The sequence below is a fragment of the Equus przewalskii genome, chromosome 15, assembly GCF_037783145.1.
Source record: "Equus przewalskii isolate Varuska chromosome 15, EquPr2, whole genome shotgun sequence".
NCBI lineage: Eukaryota > Metazoa > Chordata > Mammalia > Perissodactyla > Equidae > Equus > Equus przewalskii.
The window spans coordinates 62,330,539-62,355,503 of NC_091845.1; the positions used below are offsets into that span (position 1 = coordinate 62,330,539).

The 24,965-nt window shown below is 36.0% G+C and overlaps 1 protein-coding gene and 1 long non-coding RNA gene across 5 annotated transcripts in view; one reads left to right on the top strand and one right to left on the bottom strand.

The window, feature by feature from the left end:
* The window catches only part of ZNF385D (zinc finger protein 385D), an 801,336-nt gene that overhangs the window by 426,130 nt on the left and 350,241 nt on the right, over nucleotides 1–24,965 (top strand). The window lies entirely within an intron of this gene.
* Nucleotides 280–23,658, bottom strand: LOC103549806 (uncharacterized). 4 transcript variants are annotated; one of them, XR_011527134.1, is made up of 5 exons: nucleotides 23,572–23,658; nucleotides 22,438–22,505; nucleotides 16,392–16,515; nucleotides 1,457–1,554; nucleotides 280–962 (listed from the first exon to the last, which is right to left on the bottom strand). It is a non-coding gene; the product is annotated as an uncharacterized lncRNA (long non-coding RNA). The 4 variants fall into 4 exon arrangements; XR_011527133.1 differs by having other exon boundaries at nucleotides 16,392–16,611; XR_011527132.1 differs by lacking the exon at nucleotides 22,438–22,505 and having other exon boundaries at nucleotides 16,392–16,611; nucleotides 23,572–23,657.

The window sequence follows — 24,965 nt, forward strand, 5'->3', positions numbered from 1 at the left end:
AGAAAAAGTTTCTCCTCTTAGATAATGAGCATTTTGTAACTTACACTCTTCCATTTATGCTTCAACTTGTAGGGCTCGTAGAACCAGGTTACACATACACACAAACACACACACAATATATATATGTATAGTGTACATAAACATATATATAAATATATATGAACATATACATACATACACACACATATATACATACACACACACACACACACACTATACTCACATAGTATATTCTGTGTATGTGTGTGTGAAGATAGGCAGATTTCATCCAGTCCTGTCTTTGGTGGTATATCTTTATTAGCTACCTCCTCTCAACACCTTCAGCAAGACGTAAACAAACTGAATTAACATCACAGTGTATTAGAGTTATTGCCACAAATCATTATTATAATGATTCAAACATGATCTAGATCAGCTCATAGCCCTCAAAGCGTATTTATATGCAATAGAAGTTTACATCAATTATTACTTTAAGTTTACTTTAAAAACAAGTTCTCCTTCTGGATCTCTTAGCACAAATGGTTCAGAAAAAGTTTTTGGGCTAGACTAAATGGCAATTCTGCGAGTAGAGGGCTCCAGGTCTGTATTGGCCTACATCTCATTCAGATGACCTCTTCTGATATGTGTGGGAAGGAGGAAAACTAGAAACTGTGCTTTCAATGGATTGGGATTAATGCAGTCATTCTAGTTTCCTGTGAAACTGGAAAGAAATGAAATCCAGACTCACAGGATTAAAATGCTAGAAATGACAAGGAAGGCCTTACTTCTACAGATGGCAAATGATGTGGAGCCTTTAGTACTTTATCTTCATGAAGAAATGCAACTTCTGAGCAGTCTGTGGAGAGTGTGTCTTGTCACACACCACGCTGTGATTAATTCCCTGGGTGGTCCAGGCGCAATCTGGGCTTGAGCAAGGCAGTTTGTGATGCCAAAGAGTACAAGTTTTCATCAACTGAAAAATTCTTAGAGGAAGGGAAACAAATTATTTTGAGACAGTATGTAAAGACTAGATTGCAAGCAAATTCTTGGAGAAAATAACAATGTGCTAAGTTACTTTCAGGGTTGGGAGTAGGAATGGGTTTGGGGAATGGTAATATAGCTATTAATAACAACATTGCTCATTTATTAAAAGATTAGAAACCACTACGAGAGGCTCAATGAGAACCCTGGTGGAGTTTGAACATGGTGAAAATCACGGTGTCTCCAACAGTTGCCTTATAGAGGGTTTGCCTCTGAAACAAAATGAATATTGCAATGTATCCAATACCACTTCCCTAGTCGTTTTCACCTGTCTTCTGTTTTTCACTGAATTGACAAGGAGTAAATTGCCAAGTGAGTTGCCAAGGAATGATTTTATGAGGATATAAGATGAGTAGAGTTTAAAAGAAAATTAGAAAGTAAGCTTGAAAACAGTATGGCAGCTTGCTTAAAACTCACTGATTCTCCCCAGATTTACCTTCAGTTTCTGCCGTGGTCTTTAGGGACCAAGACGCTGCAAGGAGGTCTCTGTTGCATTGGCCCAGGCGTGTGGGGGAGGAGGACGGTCAAATCAGGCTGTCAAGGAGACGAAATGATAGATGTGAGTTATAAGTGCCAGGCAACCAAGTCTTCTAACACAGGGTAGGTACTTAATGTTTAGTGAATGAATTCACAGATCTGATTAATGAGCGATTACAATTTTTAATTTACCACTCAACTCTGTTATCATTTCTTAGCTTGCCATATCACTCTGTTATCCAATAACATTAATTAATTCACTCTGCTATTAATTCATCCAATTAATGGGTCAATTAGCAAATCTATCAATCAACAAATACTCATTCACTGCTCATTAAATGTTAAGAGTTAGGCTAAATTATTGGAATAGAAATTGAAAGACAGTCATGATTAAAGGGATTCTTGGTAAGTCAGGGAGTCAGAGAAGTAAATAATAAATCCTGACAAAAATGATGCTGATACAGGTAGAGCAAAAGGTCAAAAGAGCAGGACCCAATACATAATTTCAGGACCCAGTGCAAATTGAAAATGCGTGTTCCCTTGTTGAAAAATTAAGAATTTCAAGATGGCTACAGCACAGTGTTAACCAAGTGCAAGAACTTTCTAAGCCTGGGACAGCATGCTACTGCCAAGATTGCATGCCCATGAAGCTAGCCCTGCAAAGGAGGATTATCTGATTATCTCTATCCATGTAGAATATTTCTGGAAAGATTTTTGGAATGAGTGGCAGATGAGCTCTGCTTTGAGAGAGGACTTGAAGTTTGCTTGGCAAGGTTGGAATAAGATGTAAATAAGCAAAGAGGTAGACCTTTTACAATTTCTTTTCACCTGTAAAAAGGCATATGTTGCGGCCAGGAAATAACAATTGGTCCAAAAGTTGATTGAAAACAAAGAATGAAGTGGCCAGACTTGAGAATAGAAAAGCAGACAAGGAGCAGGTCATGACTGCCATTGTGGCCGTGCAAAGGAACATGGATAAGTATGACAGTAATATTTTCCTTCTGCTTATTTTATTGAGGTTTAATTTACCACAAAATGCATAAATCTTAAGTGCACATCTCTACTTTTTATATTGTATGTAATCTTTTAACTACCACCTAGATAAAAGCATAGACTATTTTATCACCCTACAGTGTTCCCCTGTGTTCCTTTCCAGTTAGTAGCCCAATTCCCCATAATCACTGTTCTGATTTCTATCACTATACAGTTGTTTTGCTTTTCTTGAACTTCATATAAATGGAGTCGCACAGTATCTACTTTTCCTTTTATTTTGCACTTTGTATTTTAATGAACAACTTCATAGCCATATTTTCAGTTGATCCTTGTAGTAATACTGTGAGGATTACTTTTGGTCCTATTTTTTACACTTGAGGAAATTAGTACTCATACTTACGAAATAACATCTCCCATTGCATGGTTAACAAATAAAATTAAAGGTCAAAATCCATTTTTCCAACTCTAAGCTAAAGTTCCCCTCCATTTTTCTCACAACTGCCTACTTGGGCATTTATAATCCTATAAAGCAACATTCCAAAACTCAAAAGGAACGGGAATGCCAATTTTGAAAAATTAACTTCTAAAACACTTGAAAACTTTAGCATTTTCATTACGAATTATAATGACTTTGATCATCATTATGTTATAAATATGGAAGTGGATTGACTTACCAAATATATTATTTCTGAGCTAATAAGACAGTCACTTTCTTCTTCAAAACAAATTTTTTAAACCACCAAACAGGAAAACAGACTGTTAAATAAAAGTCAAATATATTATTCTAGACCTTTTAATCTCCTTTCATTGAAAATAACTAGGAATTTCTTACCAAGAATAAGAAAAATTGTACCTTCTTACATAGGTAAGAATAACTTCAATCACACCTAATTTTAACATATATTTGCTGGTATTTAAAACATTACTCTGAATGTGTATTTTTTGTTTTTTGGTTTAGTTTTATCACAAACCACTTCCAGCTTCTTTGCAGGTCTGATTTTTGAAATGTATGCATAACTTTAATTGGCTTTTACCACTGGGGAGGGAAATCTTAGAAATCGGTACAAATGGATTTTGCACTAGTGTGTGGAGGGAACAGGAGGAACAAGTTAAAACTGAATTCAGGTCTCCCACAATATTTCTGAACATGGATATTTAACTTATTTTCTTCATGGTATTATGCTATTGTATTTCATGATGACTTTATAAGGAGTTATGGGGAAACATTTTCTCTTTTGATACAATTTCCTTCAGGTACCATTATCTTTCACTATCCTAACCCCTACTTTCTTCTCTTTTCCATTAAGGTTTATTCATGCTGACCTTTATCCCTGAAATAGTTCCTCAATTCATAGTTTCTCATTTGGCCACCATTTTATCCTTAGTCAATTCTTAGTAATTACAGCATCATCTTGTGCTAAATACTACTGTAGAAATAATAGAAGCTACTGCTCAGCTCAGGACAGTAATTACTACCTAATCTTATCCGATTCAGAAACACAACATTTCTTCAGAAGTCTTTGGAGAAAATAATCCCCTTTACAATCAACCATTTAACATGAAATTCATTTTGTTTCTGACTTTGATGCCTCAAAAGTAAAAGCAGTGTAGAAATCAATAAAGCCACAGGTCTGGAGGTGACACTTTTCAAACAAATGCTGTCTATTATAGTCACTTAGTGAAGCTCTTTTACGAATAAAACCTAAGAAGAGTGTTGGAAATGTCCTAAGGGAAACTACCGTGCAATTAATTGAACTTGTTGAAATTTCTCCCTTCTCTAAATTGTCTTGCAGACGAAGGTTCCTTAGAGATATACAGTCAAATGAGAGACATATCACATGAATCTTTTAGCTCTAGGAAATAATGAAATCACATCAGAAAATAGAGCAATTTTTTGTTGTTCAACAATGCCAAAACGTCTTCTAAAAACTAATGCTTATAAAAACTACTTGGTATTTATTCATCAGCTCACTCACCCATTTGAAAAATGTTTTTTTGAGAACATACGAGGCACAGTTCTAGGTAATGAAGAGAAAAAAAAGACAAGAAAGGTTTTGATTTTGCTGTCATGAAGCCTATTAGAAGAGGGAGCAAGCGATAGCAGACAGTGATAAATGTTAGGAAGGTGAAACAGAGCAATAAGACAAGGAGCGTCTACAGGGACTGCTTTAGATTGAGTAACCAGGAGACAAAGATCAGGATAGGTGTGAATGTGATGTGTCTGAGAAACAGAAGGACATATCTATCTGGAACACAGAAATGCAGGAGAGAAGTATAAAACGAGAGAAGAGACTGACCGGCTTCAGACTTGAGGAGTTTGCCCTTTATTCTAATTGCAGTAGGCATGTATAGGTGGGTTTTGAATGAAAAGCAATGAAGGAGAATATTTTGAAAATCTGATTTTCATTGCCAAATATATTGCTAAAGTTGTTGCTGTCAAGAAAATGGACTGCAGGAGGCAAGAAGTGAGAAAGGAGAGCTGTTAGAGCAGTAGTCTTCAGACCATGGATGCCTCCCCAGGGGGCAGTCATTCTAAAGGGTATTCTGTGGCATGCATTGTTTTAAGGGAATCAATTTACAACTCATCAGCTTTCATATGTACTCTTCTAAAATTGAGTTTCCTGAGGATACTCTATACATGTTCTATTTTCTCACCTTCCCCTTCATAATTCACAAAAGAAAGGTTCACCTCTTAGCCATCCAGAATCTGCTATGGTACGTTGCCCTGGTATAACCCTCTAAGACACCAAATAGAGGGGACAATTGGAAATGTTGCTTTTTGTATGGAAAGAGTGAATGACTCTAGTATGGACTAACTCCTTTTGCAAATTAAGTGATTTTCAACAAACAAGCTTTCCAATCTTGTTCATTTTAGCAAGATTGCTGAAAATATTTTTTTGGTAGATCACAATGTGATTGCTGGCATACAGAGACATCCAATAATTCAGTAACATTGCCACGGCAAAACCTCCATTGCCCATCTACAATGCAAGTGTACATAATGCTCAGTGCTTACATCTATAAACACACGAAACAAATAGAAAAAAAATTGATGCTGAAGCCTATATCATTCTTGATATTTTATAGAATTTATCTTATGTTCTTTTAATCAGCTATTATTAATAATAATCACCAGAAAATTTTTACATGGAGTCTTATGATCACAAGAGATTTTCTTCATTGCTTTTGATCCTGCTTTATATTCCTTTAATGAAGATGCCACAATTTGTTTATCCATTAACTGTTCAAGGATGCTTGAAAGATTTCTTGTTTGTAGTATTTTAAATAAAGTTTCCATGAACATCCATGTGGAGACATGTTTTCCTTTCTCTTGTGTAAATACTTAGGAGTAGAATATATTAAATGTACATTTAACTTTATAAGAAGCTACCAAGCCAAAGTGTTTGTTCATTTTACACTCTCACCAGCAAAGTGCTACGATTCTGGTTGCTCCACATCCTCACTAACACCTGATATTTTCAGAAGTTTTCATTTCAGCCATCCTAGTGGATGGTTGCTGGTGTCACACGGCAGTTTTAATTTGCATTCCCATGATGACTAACAATGTTGAGAATGTCTTCCTGTGACCATTCATAAACCTTCTTTTGTGATGTATTTGTTAAAATTTTTTGCCACTTTTTAAAATGTCATTTTTCTTTTTATTATTGAATTGTAAGTTTCTTTATAAATGTTGGATAAAAGTTCTCTTTAGGTATATGTATCAAAATATTTTCTTCCACCTTGTGGCTCGCTTTTCATTTCTTTAAGGAGAAATTTTGAAAAGCAGAAAATTTTAGCTTAAATAAAATCCACTTTATCATTTTTTTCTTTTATGATTAACGCCTTTGCCTACTCCAAGGACATAAAGATTTTTCCCATGTTTTCTTCCAGAAATTTTGTAATTTTTCTTTCATGCTTAGGTCTTTGACACATTTGAGTTTAATTTTGTGTATAGTGCAAGGTATGTATCAAGGTTCATTTTTTTCTATATTTTCCATTAAATGACATTGGCATATTGAAATTTAATTGACCATTCATGTGTAGGTCTATTTCTGGGCTCTCTATTTGGTCCTATTAACCTATATGTCTATATATTTTATGCAAATACCACATTTTCTTCATTATTGTAGCTTTACAGTAATGTGTAAATCCCTCAACTTTGTTCTGATTTTTCAAAATTTTTCTTGCTAATCTATGTTCTTTGCATTTGTATATGATTTTTAGAATTAGATTGTCAATTTCTACAAGGAAGTATGCTTGGATTTTGAATGTGGTGGTACTGAATTTACAGGTCATTTTGAGAAAAATTTCCATTTTAACAATATTGAGTAGTTCAGTCCATGAACATGGCATATCTCCCTATTTATTTTGGTTTCTTTAGTTTTTATGAGTGATATTTTGTTCTTTTCAACATATAAGTCTTGCATATCTTTGTTAAAGTTATCCCTGTGTGTTTTAAGCTTTTTAACACCTTAAAATGATGTTTTTAAAATAATATGATTATTTGTTGATCATATATAGAAATATGATTGCTTTTTATATTGATCTTGTTGACTATCATATTGCTAAACTGCCTATTTCTAGTACCTTTCTGTAGATTCATTAGGTTTTTTTGGTACATGATCATGTCATCTACAAATAAATATAGTTTTACTTCTTCCTTTTCAATTTGTATCCATTTTATCTTACTTTATTTTATTTTAATTCTATTGCTTTTTTTATTACCTTTTACATTGTCTGGGACTTTCAGTATAATGCTGAACAGAAGTCATGTTTTAAACATTGGTTTAAAATTTTGAGACTTGTTTTATGACCCAGAATATTGTCAATCTTGGTGAATGTTTCCTGTGTACTTGACTTGAGCATATATGCTATACTTTTTGACAGAGTTCTACAAATATCATTAAGTAATTTGAGTTGTTCCAGTCTTATGTATAATGTTTATCATCATGAATATCCATCTTTATCTCTGGTAATATTCCATGTCAGAAATAGTTTATCTGATATTAATATAGTCAATCAAAATTTCTTATGTTTATTATTTGTATGATATATCTTTTCTATCATATGCCTTTAACCTTCTTCACTCTTTACATTTAAAGTGCGTTTCTTGAAGACATTATGTAGTTGTTTCTTGCTTTTTAAAATCTATTCTTAGAGTATCTGCATTTTATTTGGTGTATTCAGACAATTTACATGTAATACAATGATGGATATAGCTGGATTTAAGTCTACCATCTTGCTATTCATTTTCTCTTTGTCTCGTCCATTCTTTTTTTGTTTCCTATTTTTATTTTGTGGATTGACTGTTTGTTAATATTTCACTTTATCTCCTTTATTGGCTTATAGGCTATACTTCTTTTTGTAATTTTGTGCGTTTCACTTAAGGGTTTACAATTTGCATCTTTAACTTGTCACAACCTACCTTCAAATAATTTTATACCATTTCATATATAATGAAAGAACTTAATAATTGTGCATTTTTACTTTTATCCATCTTATCCTTTTTTCAGTCATTTTATTTCTATACTTGATACAAACCTCACAATTGCCTTTAAAGAAATTGAGCAATGAGAAAAATACATATTTTCCTACATGTATACTATTTGTTATGCTCTTCATTCCTTTAGGTTGATCCAAATTTCCATTGGTATAATTTTCCTACAGCTTAAAAAAATCCTTTAATATTTCTCTTACTGTAGCTCTGCCAGGGACAAAATCTCTCAGCTCTTGTTTTCCTGAAAATGCTTTTTTTTTTTTTTTGGAGGATGTTTTATCTAGTAGTAGAATTTTACATTCATAGTTACTTTTTCCTTCAATTACTTTAACTTTGTCATTCCATTATCAGCTGGCTTGCATTTGATCTAATGAAAAACCAGTGATATTATTTTCTTTGTATTTAACACACTTTTTTTATAGTTGTTTTACATTTTTTAATTATTTGATTTCAACAGTTTTCTTATGATGTGTCTTAGTGGTTTATTTATTTTTCTGCATTTTCTTTGAGCTTCTTGCATATGTGGGTTGATGCTTTTCTTCAAATTTGAAATTTTTTGGCTACTATTTCCTTAAGTTATTTTTTCTTCCCTTCTTTCTGAGATTTCAGTTACACGTATGCTGAGCCTCCGTCTCACAAGTTCTTGAATATTTCTTCATTATTTCAGCTTTTTCCTCCTCTATTTTCTTCTGTTCAAATAGTTCATAAGTCCCTTTCATCAAGTCTACAAATCTTTTCTTCTATAGTTTCTAACCAACTGTCAGAACCATCCAGTAAAATTTTCATTTCAAGCATTGTGTTTTTCACCACACAGTTTCCATTTGGTTCTGTCATTATAGTTTCTATTTGCCTTTTCATTGTGTTCATGTATTTCATTAAATCTTTAAACATAGTAATAACAATAGCTGTTTTAAAATCCTTGTCCTCTAATAAACTTTTTCATTCCTTGGTTGTTTCTACTGCCTACTTACAATTTACATTTTTCTGCTTCTTTACATGTTAATTATTTTTTATTGGATGCTGGATCCTTGAAGGATACATTTTGGTTTATCTGAATTTTGTTGTTTGCTTTAAAAAGTGTTAAGTTTTCTTCTAGAAAGCAATTAGTTTACCTGTGGGTCTATTTTATCATCTTTAGGCATCTTTTAAAATTTTTTAGGACATATGCAGAGAAATTTTTGTTGTAGGGCCAGTTTATTCTTCCTTTTAAGGCATGGCCTTTCTGGAATCTCAGCTGAATGTCTCAAGTGTTCAGAAACTTTTCTCTACTTTGGCTCAAAAGAACTTTAACATTTTCCAACCATGTGTGAACTCTGTTAGTTTTCTAAATTTTAGCTTTCTGATAATTTTTCTATCTCCATTAGTCATTTTTTCCCCTGCTTTGTGAAGTATATGCAAAGGACCTGGAATAATCAAAACAGTTGCAGAAAAGAAGAACTATTATAGGACTCACACTTATGATTTCAAAGATTATTATAAAGCTATAGTAATCTAGATACTGTGGTACTGGGTAGAAATATACATGGATGAATGGGCCATTGTAGACAGTACAAAATACACCCATACATACATAGCCAACTGATTTTTGTCAAAGGTGCCAAGGAAGTTCAATGGGCAAAGGATAATCATTTCAACTAATGGTGCTGGAATAATCATATATCAGTATGCAAAAATAGCAAATAAAAAGTTAGAAGAAGAAAACTTGACCCTCATATCACACTATACACAAATACTAACTCACGATGGATTATAGGCTTAAAGGTAAGAGAAAAATTATAGAATTTCTGGAATATAAAAAAGGAGAAAATATTAGTGACCTTAGGTTAAGCAAAGCCTTTTAAAATAGGATATAGAAAGTACAAACTATACAAAAATTTAATAAATCAGACTTTATAATTTAATATATTGGACTTTCAAAGTTAAAAATTTGTCCCTTCAAAAGGAATTGTTAAGAAAATGAAAAAGCAAAGAGTAACTTTTTTAAAACATCAGTACATATAAGTAGTGGAGAAGATGAAGTAAAGGGACTCTGGCTCATAAAATTTGGGGAAATCCTACTTAAGGATGAATTTTATTCTTAGAATCGCTAAATAGGTCCACCTTGTGGTCCTATGAAATGAACAATCTTCACCTGATTTCTACTGTTTTTCATGCATTTGTGTGCAGCAATTAGAATCCTGCAGTAAAAGCAAAGCCAAAATAACCTCTCAGCCATTGTATTTGAATTCTAGGGGAAAAGTCCCTGCCACATGTGAAGTCGGTGTCTTGGGCTAGAAACCTATTTGATTACACCTTCCAAGAGCTGCTTATACCTCAGGCTTACATGATCCCAGGCTCCATAGTGAATATCTGGGACTTGAACTGGATATATTATTACAGTTATCAATGGTTCTAATCCAGACCAATATGGTTGAACAACAGAAAAAAATAAATTGACGATAGCTTTGTCTTCTTTCTAGCTACTTTTCTCCATGATCTTATTTCATATAAAAAATAAATTTAAGCCTAATTATTTGAAATTTAAAAGATGAAAAGACCCTTCAAATAGTTTTTTAAGTATCATTTAAACTGTTTCTTTTTCTATTCTGAATTCTGAACATTGCCTATGGAATCTCAAGAGGAAAAAGACCCCATATTTTAAAGAACTAAAGTTGGTGTAAAGTAGATTTCCTTTATGTTTATTAACAGGGATTGGCATTTAAAGTACCAACAGAATGTTGCTATCTTATTTTAAGGATGTATTCCCACACCGGGTACACAGAGTATTGTATTTTAAACAAGTTGCGGAGTAACTGGAATAAAAACCTTCCAAACTCACATAAACTCGATCACTAAATGAGTCATAAACAACTGAAACCTCGAAAACTGGTTGGTTAGCTTAGAAATTTGAACTATCTCTTTACTATTATGTAACCTCTCTTTATTCATCAGAAAACAGTATATAGCTAATAGTATTGGATTTACTAAACTTTTGTTCCTTTTCTCTGGTCTGAAATGGACTCTAAAAATGCCTACAGACATCACATATTCTTGGTAAATAGATAGAGATCATGTTCTTGTATTTTAGAATATAGTCATCAGACATAGACATTATCTTCTATAAATGGATACTTGCAACAATATGAGTGAATATGAAAAGCATTATGCTAAGTGAAAGAAATTAGACACAAAAAAGTACATCCTGTATTATCCCAATGATAAAGAAATTCTGAAAGAGATAAATAACAAAATAAGGACAGAAAACAGATCATTTATCTTTGCTTTTAGTGCTTGTATTTTTGGTGTTATATTCATGAAATCCTTGCCAAGACCAGCATCAGGAAGGTTTTCCACTGTTTTCTTCTAGAAGTTTTACAGTTTCAGGTCGTATGTTTAAGTCTTTAATCCATTTTGGTTTGATTTTTGTGATATTGTGATTTATAATAAGAAATATATATAAGTCTTCATCCACAGTTCCTGGCTCACAGCTCCCAAAACTCTTGGAAATTCCTGAGAGATAAGAGCAATGGGAGCATCTTTTGTTATGTTTGGTCTCTTGTCTTCAGTTCCTGAAATCTCTTCAGAGCCGGAAAGGTCAAATGGATGTCTTGTTAATCATAACAACCTCCTTTCCATCACAACTGGGTGTATGCTAATGAGGTGATTTTTGGAAAGCACCTAAGTAGGGGGCTGGTAGTCACAGGAACCAACCACGATTAGAGGGTTGGAACTTTCTGTCCCATCCCCTGATTTCAGGGGAGGTTGAATCAATCTCCAAAAGTCAATGACTTAATCAATCATGCCTATGTAATGATGCCTCCACAAAAACCCAAAGGATGAGGTTTGGAGAGCTTCTGGGTTGGTGAGCACATGGAGAAGGGTGTGCCTAGAGAGGGCAAGGAGGCTCCGAGTCCTTATCCCATACCTTTCCCTATGTACCTCTTTATATGTTGGTTTGTATCTTTTAATATCCTTTGTAATAAATCAGTAATCTAGTGAATAAATAGGTTTCCTGAGTTCTGTAAGCCACTCTGGCCAATTAACTGAACCCAAGGAGGAGGTCATGGGAACATCTGATTTATAGCCAGTTGGTCAGAAGCACGGGTAACAACCTGGGCTTGGGATTGGTATCTGAAGCAGAGGGTGGTCTTGTGGACTGAGCCCTTAACCTGTGGAATCTGATGCTATCTCCAGGTAGATAGTGTTAGAATTGAGTTGAATTGTAGGACATCCAGCTGGTCTTGCAGAACTGCTTGGTAGTATGGCGGAAACCTCTCTCCACCCATTGGGATTGAGATCAAGAACATTCAATTTTTGTGTGTGATGTTAAGATGTGGGTCCAATTTCATTCTTTTACATGTGCATATCCAGTTTTTCCCAACACCATTTGTTGAAGAGACTGTCCTCTCCCTATTGCATATCCTTGTCAGTCTTGTCAAAGATCAGTTGACCACGTATGTGTGGATTTATTTCTGGGCTCTCTATTCTGTTCCATTGGTCTCCAGTCTGTCTTTATGCCAGTACCGTACTATTTCGATTACTGCAGCTCTCTAATATGTTTTGAGGTCAGGAAGTGTAAAGCCTTCAGCTTTGCTCTCCTTTCTCAAGATTGTTCTTGCTATTCAGTGTCCTTTGTGATTCCATGGGAATTTTAGGATTCTTTTTTTATTTCTATAAAAAGTGCCATTGAGGTTTTGATACAGATTGCATTGAATCTTTAGATAGTTTTGGGTAGTTTGGATATTTTAACAATTTTAATTATATTAAGTGTTCCAATCCATGAACACGGGGTCTTTCTATTTGTTTGTGTCTTCTTTGATTTCTTTCATCAATGTTTTATAGTTTTTAATGTACAAATCTTTCACTTCCTTAGTTACCTTTATCCCTAAGCATTTTCTTCTTTTTATTCTTTGTAAATGGGATTGTTTTCTTATTTTTTTATGTAGTTTGTTGTTAGTGTATAGAATGCAAATGATTTTTATATGTTGATTTTGTATCCTTCAACTTTACCAAATTCTTTGATTAGTTCTAAAATTTGTGTGTGTGTGTGTGTGTGTGTGTGTGTGTGTAGTCTTTAGGGTTTTCTATATATAAGAGCAAGTAATCTGCAAACTGGAATGATTTTATTTCTTCCTTTTTGGTTTTGATGACTTCTTTTATGGTTTTCCTTGCCTAATTGCTCTGTCTGGGATTTCAGTCCTTTGTTGAATAAAAGTGTCAACAGTGGGCATCCTTGCATTGTTCCTCACCTTAGTGGAAAAGCTTTTGGTTTTTCACCAATGAGTGTGATATTAGCTGTAGGCTTTTCATATATGACTTTTATTACATTGAAGTAATTTCTCTCTATTCTTAGTTTGTTGAAAGTTTTTAACATGAAAGGATGTTAAATTTTATCAAACACTTTTTCTGTATCTATTGAGATGATCATGTGATTTTTATCCTTTATTCTGTTAATGTGATGTATCAGATTAATTGTTTTTCTTATGTTGAACCATCCTTGCATCCCAGGGATAAATCTCACTTGGTCATGGTGTCTGATCCTTTTAATGTTCTGTTAAACTTGGTTTGCTAGTATTTTGTTGAGGATTTCTGTATCTATGTTCATCAAGGATATTGGCCCATAGTTTTCTTTTCTTGTGGTGTCTTTGTCTGGCTTTGGTATCAGGGTGATGCTGGACATATAAAATTAGTTTGGAATTGCACCTTTCTCTTCAAATTTTTGGAACAGTTTGAGATGGGCTGGCATTAATTCTTCTTTAAATGTTTGGTACAATTCACCAGTGAAGCCATCTGGTCCTGGGCTTTTCTTTGTTGGGAGGTTTTCAATTACTGATTCAATCTCCTTCCTAATTATAGGTTTGTTCACACTTACTATTTTTTCATGATTCAGTCTTGGTAGGTTGCACATTTCTAGGAATTTATCCGTTTTTTCCAGATCATCCAGTTTGTAGGGATATAATTGTTCATAGTAGTCTCTTATAGTCTTTATTATTTCTGTGGCATCAGTTGTAACATCTTTTTCATTTCTTATTTTATTTATTTGTGTCTTCTCACTTTTTGTTGATTTCTTCTATTGTTTTCCCTTATTTTGCTTTTTGTTGAGGAAGACTGGCCCTGAGCTAACGTCTGTTGTGAATCTTCCTCTTTTTTTTTTCTCTCCAAAGCCCCAGTACATAGTTGTATACCCTAGTTGTAAGTCATACTAGTTCTTCTATGTGGGAAGCCACCATAGCATGGCTTGATGAGTGGTGCATAGGTCCGTACCCAGAAACTGAACCTGTGAACTCTGGGCCACCAAAGCAGAGTGTGCAAACATAACCACTTGGCCATGGGGCTGGCCCTTCTATTGTTTTTCTATTCTCTATTTCATTTATTGCTACTCTAATCCACATTGTTTTCTATCATACGCTCTATAAATTCCACTCCTGGGTATTTATCCAAAAGAACAAAAATCAGGATCTCGAAGAAAAATTAGCACTCCCATGTTTATTGCAGCACTATTCACAATAGCCAAGAAGTAGAAACAATCTAAATGTCCATCTTCAGATGAATGGATAAAGAAACTGTAGCACATACACACAATAGAATATTATTTAGCCTTTAAAAAGAAGGAAATCCTGCAATATGTGACGGCATGGATGAACCCTGAAGACGTTATGTTAAGTGGAATAAGCCAGTCACAGAGGGGCAAATATTGCAAGATTCCACTTATATGAGATATCTAAAATAGTCAAACTCATGGAAGCAGAGAATACACGAGTGGTTTCCGGGGGCTGGAGGAAAGGGAAATGGGAGTTCCTGATCAATAGGCATGAAGTTTCAGATATGCAAGATGAATAAGAGATCTCTACAACATTGAGATTACTTTGCAACACAGTATTGCACACGTAAACATCTGTTAAGAGAATGTGTCTCATGTTAAGTGTTCTTATCAAATTAAAATTAAAATTAAGAAGAGGAATATCATCAGTGGCCTCCGAAGGTCGTGGATAGAGGAGACGACTGATTACAAAGGAACAGGAGGGGACTTTCTGCAGGTAATGGAAATGTTCTATCATGACTGTAGTAGTACTTATAAGATTTTACACAATTATCAAAACTCATAACATTATACACTTAAAATTAGTGAATTGTATTGTATGTACATCAAACCTTCATACAACTGACATGCACATATTCAAATGAGGGGGAAAACTGCAAAAGCATTATTATATTCAATAAACTATGTTCATTATGTAATTATTTAATTCTTCTTTGTTCTAGTAATCTACAATATGAGATGAGCTTTAGAAAGATCCTAATCAGCATGAAACAATTGGATTATTAAAATATTTTGCTCTTATTCCTGTCAAAAGCATAGAAATGCTATCTTTTACTTAATTGATGCAGCCTAACCAATGGACACATTTTTTCAATTGTGATAAGTCATAAACTCCCTCTTATCCTCTTCTCAATCCCCTTGAAGCAAAGGCACCCCAGCAGCAACTGTTTTGAATATAGATAATAGGATGCTTCCAAACAGCTAAAAAGGCCCTGTGCACATGTAGCTTTTTTATTCATTCAGGGTCCCTGGGAAAGGAGTCATAAAAATATAAATTCTTCCATGTTTCTACTGGGGAAAAATAGCTTTAACAGCTGGATTTCCAGAGACGAAATCTTTGGCAGCTGATGTGGGATTAGAATTTAGAGCTAGCTTCAATTGAAAAAGTTGAGGTTGGAGCCCTGTAACAGAAAGGAATCTGGTTGGGGCGTGAGAGGATCTGGGTTCTTGCTTTTGCTTTGCCTTTAACTAATCACCCGATCTTTAAGTCATAAATCCATAGGGTTGTGAAAGTCAGTACAGCAGTAATAGGCCATCAATACTCATCGGTTTCTGCCAGTACAGTCACTATCTCAACCTGTAAGGTCCCTTCAGGCCCAACTGTCAGTGGCTTTGGGCTGATTTGTGCCAGGTTCAAGCTTCTTTAGGTGTACCACTAAGCCATGCTTTTGAATCTTTTCCATTCTCACTCTCCAAATGTGAGGTATATGCTGGGAATGAGTAATAGCTAGGAGCCACACCAAGGGACCCAGAGAAATCTCAGTCACTCTCCATTCTTTTAGATATCCCCTACATCCCAAGGGTACTCTGTTGCTTTCTGCCCTTCCAGCAACACGTTGTAGTCTTCTCAATAAATTCCTGTTTTTTCATGTGCCTGGAGAAGAAGGGTGCTTCACCTCTCAGCTGTGGCCAAAGCCCTAACGCAATGCATTGCAAACTTGAGCTACCTGCTGGAATTCGAAAACTAGAGAAAAAAATTAAGACAGCATGAACATTTGAATGAGTCAGTAATTTTCCTACTCTCCCAGTTTATGAGAAAGTGCTTTTTAAATCTGTAAACGTCTACCCCAACATTAAAACACTTTTGAATAATTTGGGTGTTACCTGTTCCAGGGTTAGGCAGAGATGTAAGGACGAAAATGTGAAAGACTGTAGGAGGGGCCTCCTCGTCGAGTGCTTAAGTTTGCCTGCTCCGCTGCAGCAGCCCCTGGTTTCGCTGGTTCAGATCCTGGCGCGGACATGGCACCGCTCATTAGGCCACGTTGAGGGGGGGTCTCACGTACCACATATAGAAGGACCCACAACTAAAACATACAACTATGTACTGGGGGCATTTGGGGAGAAAAAGCAGAAAGAAAAAAAAATAGATTGGCAACAGTTGTTAGCTCCAGTGCCAATCTTTAAAAAAAAAAAAAAAAGGAAGGCTACGGGATATATTAATTAGATCTGAGCATTATAGAGACCTTCAGAACTGAAAATCACTTCTCAAATACTTTATCCAAATCCTCCACTCTACCACCCTTGCCTCGGTTTCCCCAGTTGTGCAGTTGTAACAAGGAAGCCTTTCTACAACAAAGGCTAATGTAACGTAATGCAATGTAATGCAATTCTTTTCCGAACCCTCATGGTCCAGTTGATATAGCGCATGTGTTCATCCTGACTTTGGAGCAGAAGTCCTCTCTGTATGTTTCTGGCAGGCTCCCCACCAATCAGATCTGCTGTACAGTTGTCAGCTCTAGCGTACTCTTTGGGTACTTTATGCATTGTGTAAAGCTGCTTCACAGTCATTATCAATAAAATTAATTTATTTTCCAGCCAGTGGCCTCTTTTTATGTGAATCTTCAAATATGTTCCTATATTTAGGTATATTTTCTTAACCTGACATTGATGTAGAAATTGCAGTCAATCTCTCCCCTTTAAAAGTCAAAGATGTTGATTCCTAGGAGCTTTCATTAACCGCAAAAATCCCTTCTCTAATACTCAAGACTTTTACGCCCTCTCACTGAACATTCTGATGTTATAATATGGCAAATATGGCTGAGGTTATTCAGGTGTCTTTTCAGGGGGTGTATTTATACATCAGAAAGCACTTACAGGACTGGGGAAAAAAATGTCCTTCCTGGGAGAGCTTGTAATGCTGAAAGGTTTTCTGGATTAATGGAAACTGCCATGGTTGTTCAGTTCATCTTTCTAAAATTTAACACTGAACAAATTTATTTTTGCTAGAAAGATCTCTGGATCAGTTCAGAGACTAGATTTCCTCACTGAAAAGAGTTTCAAGGAAGAAAGAGAAGAAGGTGGAGAAGAAAGAGAAAATAGCGCTAGTCGTAAGAGCTAGTGAGCCAGCTGCTTTTATGTGTGAATTCACGCCACAAGCAAGACGATCATCTCTATTATATTCCATTACACCAGCAGCCACAATTGTGCAGAAAAATATTGCCACTAGGCAAATTTAAATCTCCATGCTCTTTTTACCCTTTATTTTTAATCTCAAGAAGCTCTGTTCTATTACAGACAACAAATTTGCAGCACATATGCAACCAGTGATCTGGTATTCATAGTATCAGACAGGACAGTAAATGACTAATAATAGTTCCCACCATTTTAACTCTGAGTGATCCTCTGGAAGAAAGAAGTTGCAAAGTAACCTTAAGACCTGTGTGTCAGAGATTAGCAAGTTCTGTTTCTTTGTTGTTGTTGGGTTTTGCCTCTGTTCATGGCTTAGCAGTACATCCACACATGTTTTAAGGTGTCAGAAGTACAATAGTACTGTAACTGAAACCAACATCTATAAAACTAATTCTGAAGTCCATCAGGATCTCTTAAATTATCTCAGCATAGTCACAGTGGCGCTACACACTGCTGTTTCTCTGTTTGTGAGGTTGAAAAAGGCAGCTCTGTAACATTACAGTAAAATTGATCTTTTTTGCTTTTCAAAGCTAAGTGAAAATATAGCTCCAACTAGAATGTGAACAACTGAGCGATCGTTCAATTTTGCTGATTGTGACAAATTCCTCACAGGCCTCAATATTTCAGATTTTCAGCGTCTTTCGCTGGGGTGAATGTTTAAAATGATGTCATGGCGCTGAATTGGAATTGAATGCTCACCATGCAAAACTTAACACCTCACCTTTGTGTAGTGATTTATCATTTTTAAAGGGCTTTCCCATTTGATTTTTGTAATAAGGGCAGACTTTAGTACTCCCCACTTGACACGTGAGGAAACTGAGCTTCAGACAACTTCAGCATCCGAGTTACCAATCAAAAACACCAAGAAGTGACCATCCATAATGTCCAATCAGCTGATTAGCTAGAATAAAACAAGCTATGCCCTGGTCCCAACTCGTGATGAATTCCTTTTAGCGAGAACACTCTTTTGAAACCACATGTTGAGGAGTGAAACAAAACTATAACCAAAAATAATGATAAAAACCCTCCTCTCTTGACTTGAGTTTCATCATCTTCAAAACAGGGATAATAAATCTTAGACTGTCCTGTGTTATCTACCTCTCACAGTTCTTTTAAGATTAAAATTAGATAACATAGTGGAAATTCTATAAGATGTATGTGAGTGTCTCCAAATCCCCATCTCTGGCCTCCTGTCATGCTGAGTATTATCTCTCTAAATTGTAACGCAATTCCAAGAACAAGTATCTATACTTCCTGTGTAATGCATTACTTTCTATCTTGTATCATATTTATTTATTAATGTATCTTATCTCCCTACTGGAGTTCCTTCCTGCACAGTCCATGTCTGTTTTGACTTTCTTCCCCTAGCAGGAAACCAATGTTTTGGATGAAGTTGATGCTCGCTAGAGTGAAAGTTAGAATGCATGGTCTCCCCTCTCGTTGGAGGTACCAGACCTCCTATTTCCACCTGGGAGACTTGGAATTGATTCTCCCTGTCAAAGTTCATATCAAATAACTCTTTCATTAAGAATTCACCACCTGAGCCAGCCCAATGGTGTAGTGGTTAAGTGCATACTCCACTTCGGTGGCCTGGGACTTGTGGGTTCTGATCCTAGGCATGGACCTACACACTGTTCATCAAGCTATGCTGTTGCAGTGACCCACATGCAAAATAGAGGAAGACTGGCACAGATGTTAGCTCAGCAACAATCTTCCTCAAGCAAAAAGAGGAAGGTTGGCAACAGATGTTAGCTCAGGGCCAATCTTCCTCACCAAAATAAAAAGGAATTCACCATCTCCTGGGATTTCTTTCCTTTTCAAAATCAGTAATGCCTTGATTATTCCTCCTTACCGTATTCTGACTTTCATGTATGCCCACTAATAGATAACTCCTTGGTTTTTCCTGCAGCACCTGATACAGTGTCCTGTACATATTAAGGGCCTAATAAATTTTAGTTGAATTAAATAAACATTGTCAGTTGTTGTCACCCTTGAATCAGAATCTACCTCTCACTTCCTTGGACTACAAAGCATGAGAAATATAAATCGGCTTTGTATCCCCAGAGTCCACTTTTCTAAAGCAGATGACAGGCTTACATTTCTCCTGGGCTGGAACATAGCCTCAAGGATAACCCAAATGGCCAGGATAACTCTTGGGCCACTAACACCAGGTGACCTTGTGACAAGGCCCATTTTAAGACACCCAGCAAAGAGCAAAGCAGCAAAGGAGCTAAGATTGGTCTCCTGGGTGCTTTCAGCCACTGGTTCTGAAACTCTCTTCCCCACCCCCAAGAGCTCATTGTGCTCATACCATCTTCTAACTGCTCAGAGCTCCCCACACTGGGATGGTCCTGTTCAGCTTGTTCTGAAATAGAACTAAGATCATTCTCTATTAATTACCCAGGAGCTACTCTCTGGGATAAACCACAGTTTCCAATTAAAAGCCAACCGTTCTTAAAAGCTTTTATTCTAAACTATTTCAAACAACACCCAAACATTCTTCAGAAAATATAACAGTGTAATTTGAAAGAGAACGGCTTTTCCAGAAGTGTCCCAACAATATCTAGCAGGATACCATTTATTTGACATTAATGAGGGGGATCATAAGGTTCTTGTTTTGAATTCTGTCTTTAGAGATGGCCTTATCAAAATAATCCTCCCACATCAGCTTAACTGCTATTTGACAGCAGAAGAAATATAGAGATAACCCAAACTGAAAATACTGTATTTCTGTACCATTTGGCCTTCAAAAGGTGATGGATTGACTGTGGGACTGAATTAAGCAAGAAAAGACTTTCATTTCACTTATAAAGATTTACAACTGCAAAACAACCCTTTGGATATAAATTCCCATCCTCAGACCAATATGTAAGCAGCCATTCCAAAGATCTGATTGCAGCGTCAATATAAAGAAGTATCACTGAGCATCCACCATGGCTCCAAAGAACCTCTGATTGGCCAAGTTGAATTTGAAGTCATCTTTCCTGCCTACCAGTCACTGCCTGGTTTTACAAAAATGGGTCAAATTGAATTAATCAGTGCTGGAAATAAGGTGGGGGAAAATACACATAAGCAATAGGAATCACATCTGACGGGAATCAGATTTAAGGATAAAATTCATTCTCCTCCCTACCTTACTCTTTCCTCTCCTGACTCCATATTAGCACATCCTCTCTAATTAAGAGGTATTCTAAATTACATTCGTATCATTCCAGAGAGTGGCTGCCTTGTCAGCCTGGGCCTGAGAACAGAGCAGAGTCGAGTCCTAGCTGACCTGCACTGGTGAGGAAGGATTATATTTAAGTATTATTTATATCATAATCAGTTATCTACCATTGGTTTCTTTATCTGAAAGATAAAGCCACCCTAAAATGATGTATAGTTTTAAGGTGAACAAAAGATCTAAATTTTAGAAATGGTAAAAGTATTAAAATAAATTTTAAAATAATATTTATATAACTTCAAAGGTACGAGAACTTTCTAGAGGAAGATTAGAAACCGAAAAATTCATAAAAGCAAAGAAAAATGCATATACATTTGTAAAAATTAAAAATAAAATTACAAGAAAATGTATCATAAATTAAGTCATCAGAGTCATCATAAAAAAAGTCACATGACAAATAATAGGAAAAGTGTATATTATTTGAAAGAAAAATAGTTAATAACCTAAGTGTTCAAAAGAACACAGAAGGGGAAGGAGGGAGGAAGGAGGAAGAGACAATCTGAACTAGAAACACTCTAACAAGGAAGGCTGGCCACTTTGTTGTTGACTCATGCCGAAGTTCACTATGACAACTTCTGGGAGCTCTTCCTGATCCATGATGCTGTGACCATGACCAAAGCATTCCCATTACCTTTTTCTCTACAATCTACACCATACATGGCTTCCTTTCTCCCAAATCCTTCACTTACTGGTCCTAAAGCCTCTCCCTGACATATTTGAGGGTCTCACTTGCGTATTTTTTGTGCTCATCCTCTATGTTGTCCCTACAGGAAATCTCCTTGAATTTTCCATCTTGCCAAATGACAATAGCCAACGCAAACCAATTTTATTACAACACCTAGTCTTATAAATGGCATTCATCTGTGTTTTTCTGAAAGCTCATCATTAAGCTTTGTAACTATGCCACTGAGATTGTTGTCTTAATGTGCAGTTAATGAAAATCTAAATACTTCAAAATAAGAGGGATAATTTGGGCCCATAGACTCCACATGCCCCGAGATAAGTGTGATATGGTAGGTTGTTTGGTGGCCACAAATTCTCTGTTGAATCTAGGCTGGTATTCTGTCTTGCTCTGAACCGATAGAATGTGGAGGAAGTGATGCCGTGCAAATTCTGGAACCTGAGCTTCAGGAGGCTTTGCAGCTGCCACCTATGTTCACTTAGAAGGCTGCTCTGAGTTCAAGGTACTGTGAAGAAGCCTGGGATGTCGAGAGAGAGGCCTAGCTATTCCAACTGTCCCAGATGAGTCCAGACCTGTACCTCCCCACCAGCTGAACGCAGCTACATGAGCAAGCCCAGCTGAAGAACTCCACAGTCAGCTCACCATATTGCTAGACATAATAAATTGCTGTTGTTTGAAGACGTTAAACCCAGCATGGTTTTTACACACCAACAGGGGATAGAAAGAAGCCAAAGGCTTTCAGTAGCTGGAAGGCATTTCTCTCAATTAGACACTGAAAGAAGGAGGCCTGTAGGAAGGTATGTGACAACGAAACACAACAAAAAGTTTCACTTAACTTTTTTTCATCTTTTGTCTCTGTCACTCCAATATTTGCTCCATGTGAAAGACTTTAGACTCTATGGGGCTATAAAGATATTTTGAATTATTTTATAGTTCTTTAGTAAAATCATCACACAGTGCTCTTCAGACAAGTTTTATGTCCCCACTGACAGTTTCTCATGCTGCAACATATAAAAGTGACAGGATCATCTCAAGAAATGGGAAGAAGAAGCAGCCTAGGGTAAGCTGGGTGATACGTCCTGGTTTTCACCACTCCAAGATATTTAACACAGGCGGATCTAGAGCAGGGCTGGCAAACTGTGGCCTGGGGGCCAAATCTGCCCGCCATGTGTTTTTGCATGTCTGTGAGTAAGAATGGTTTTTACATTTCGGAAATAGTCGAAAGAGAAAGTCAAAAGACTATGTAATAATATCTCATGATATGCGGAAATTATATGAAATTCAAATTTCACTGTCTAGAAATAAAGTTTTATGAGAACACAGCAATGCTCCTTCATTTACATATCATCTGTGGCTACTTTTTTACTCCAACAATTGAGTGGAATAGTTGTGATAGAGGCTGTACGCAAAACCTAAAAGGTTTACTATCTAGCTTTTGACAGAAAAAGTGTGTCAACTTCGGGTCTAAAATGCAGGTCTGAGCGTTTTCTTTTTATGTTGCTGTAATGTGTTCTATCCCATGGCAGTATTTGTGAACCCATAAATAAACACCCAGCTGACTTCCTGCACCTCATGCTCATGGTCCCCACAGCTTGTTGGTCTAACACGGAGAAATGTAAATATGTTTTAGTGCTAAATTTGGTTAGGGGACGAGAGAGAGCAAGAGAGCAGTAGATGACAGATTAAGTATTTGATGATAACAATTGAAAAAGTGACTCTGAAAACTCCATATATATGTTTCTCTCCTGGTAGGTCTTCTGAAAAACTTTTTTGTTTATAGATCAAAGCTGTTTTTGAAGAGCCAGAATAGCAAATGACTAACAGCATCAGCCCTGAAAAATAACTTTCTCTTTCCTGTTTGCTTCTATCATCAGCAATTAAAAGTTCTCCAAAAGATCTTATTGTGAGAGTGTCATTGACAATAGATAATTATATACCTAAGTAAAAAAGCTAGACGCCTTTTTCCTTACCTGCATGACCTTCCCAGGCTCCAAGGCATCTGTAGACTTCACTCTCTTCCCACCCTCACTCAAAAAGGTGCTCTGGAGCACCGTGTGATTTCCTTGGAAATCGTATTCAGAATCTATTAATATACCTTGCTTCTACAACTGTTGAAGGATTATGTAATGGAATCTCAGGATAGCAAATTGAAAAAGACATTTGGTTAAAGAAACAATGATTGTGGCCTAGAAGAAGTTTTTATTTTTTCTGGAAACAACACACCATTACTTATGAATGGGAGAAGGGGAAACAAGGCCTCCCTTCCTGTAATAATATAGTTTCAAGTACAGTTTCTGGTTTACTGAGAACCTTTCCAAATAACATAGAAAACCTTCCCTCTTTTAGGCTGCATACTTCTTTTCCCATGTTTTTTGGCTTTCCCCATTAGATCATAAGCTAATATTTATTACTTGTGTCTTTTACCTTAGTGAACATATGTGTTTGGTTTAGGTATTTGTAAAAAAAGAATAATAATCTCACTTTGATCCACCCTCCAAATCACATTGTGTTTATCACATTCCTGAGAGGGACAGGAGTATTTCAGCAGGGACATTATCCAACTGGAGAATTTTGGAGGCAACATATGCTATTATAACAGCTTTCTGGAGGGAAAACTTGTTCTAAGCAAATTTTACGATGGACGGATCCTGAGCCATTTGGTATACAGTTGCACAAAATCTATTTAGTCCTAAGAACTACATTGCTTTTGCTTCTTTTCCCCAAACCTAAAAAAGGAAATGCAAATTATAATTATCCTCACTACTTTTTATCTTTCCTTCTTAGCTATTGAGCATGACTTGTTTTCTGGTTGATTCTCTCATATGACACCACCTTTATTAGATTTGAATTTAATAACCAAATTGTGGAGAATAAGTATTTAGGGCCATGACTATCTTCCAGTGAACAAGTGGATTTATTTAGGGCCAGAGCTGGGCCCAGCATTTGCTAGGCCAGTCTATCACTTAATATATGTGTAAGCAACAGAAAATATAATTAAAAGCTGTCTTTTTTAAAAATGGAACTTTTCATTGGCTTGCTTAACTGGGAATGCAAAGGTAGGGTGAGGACCAGTGTTGGCTGATTGAAAAGATCAATGAGAGAATCATCAATCATCTCTCCATTCTGCAGTCCAAAGTGCCACCTTCATCCTAAAGTGTCATAGGATAGCAACAGTAGCATTCTTCCTTATTCACATTGAATAGAACAAAGAGAGCCCTCAGAGACTCTTGCCCAGATAAGCAAAAAAGAACTTTCTAAGAAGCCTCCAATAAATGGGTCCTTTGGGTCTCATTGGTCAAATCGTGGCACGTATTCATTTCTGAAGCAATCCTTTATAAAGAGAATGGAGTTTAGGTACTTAGAC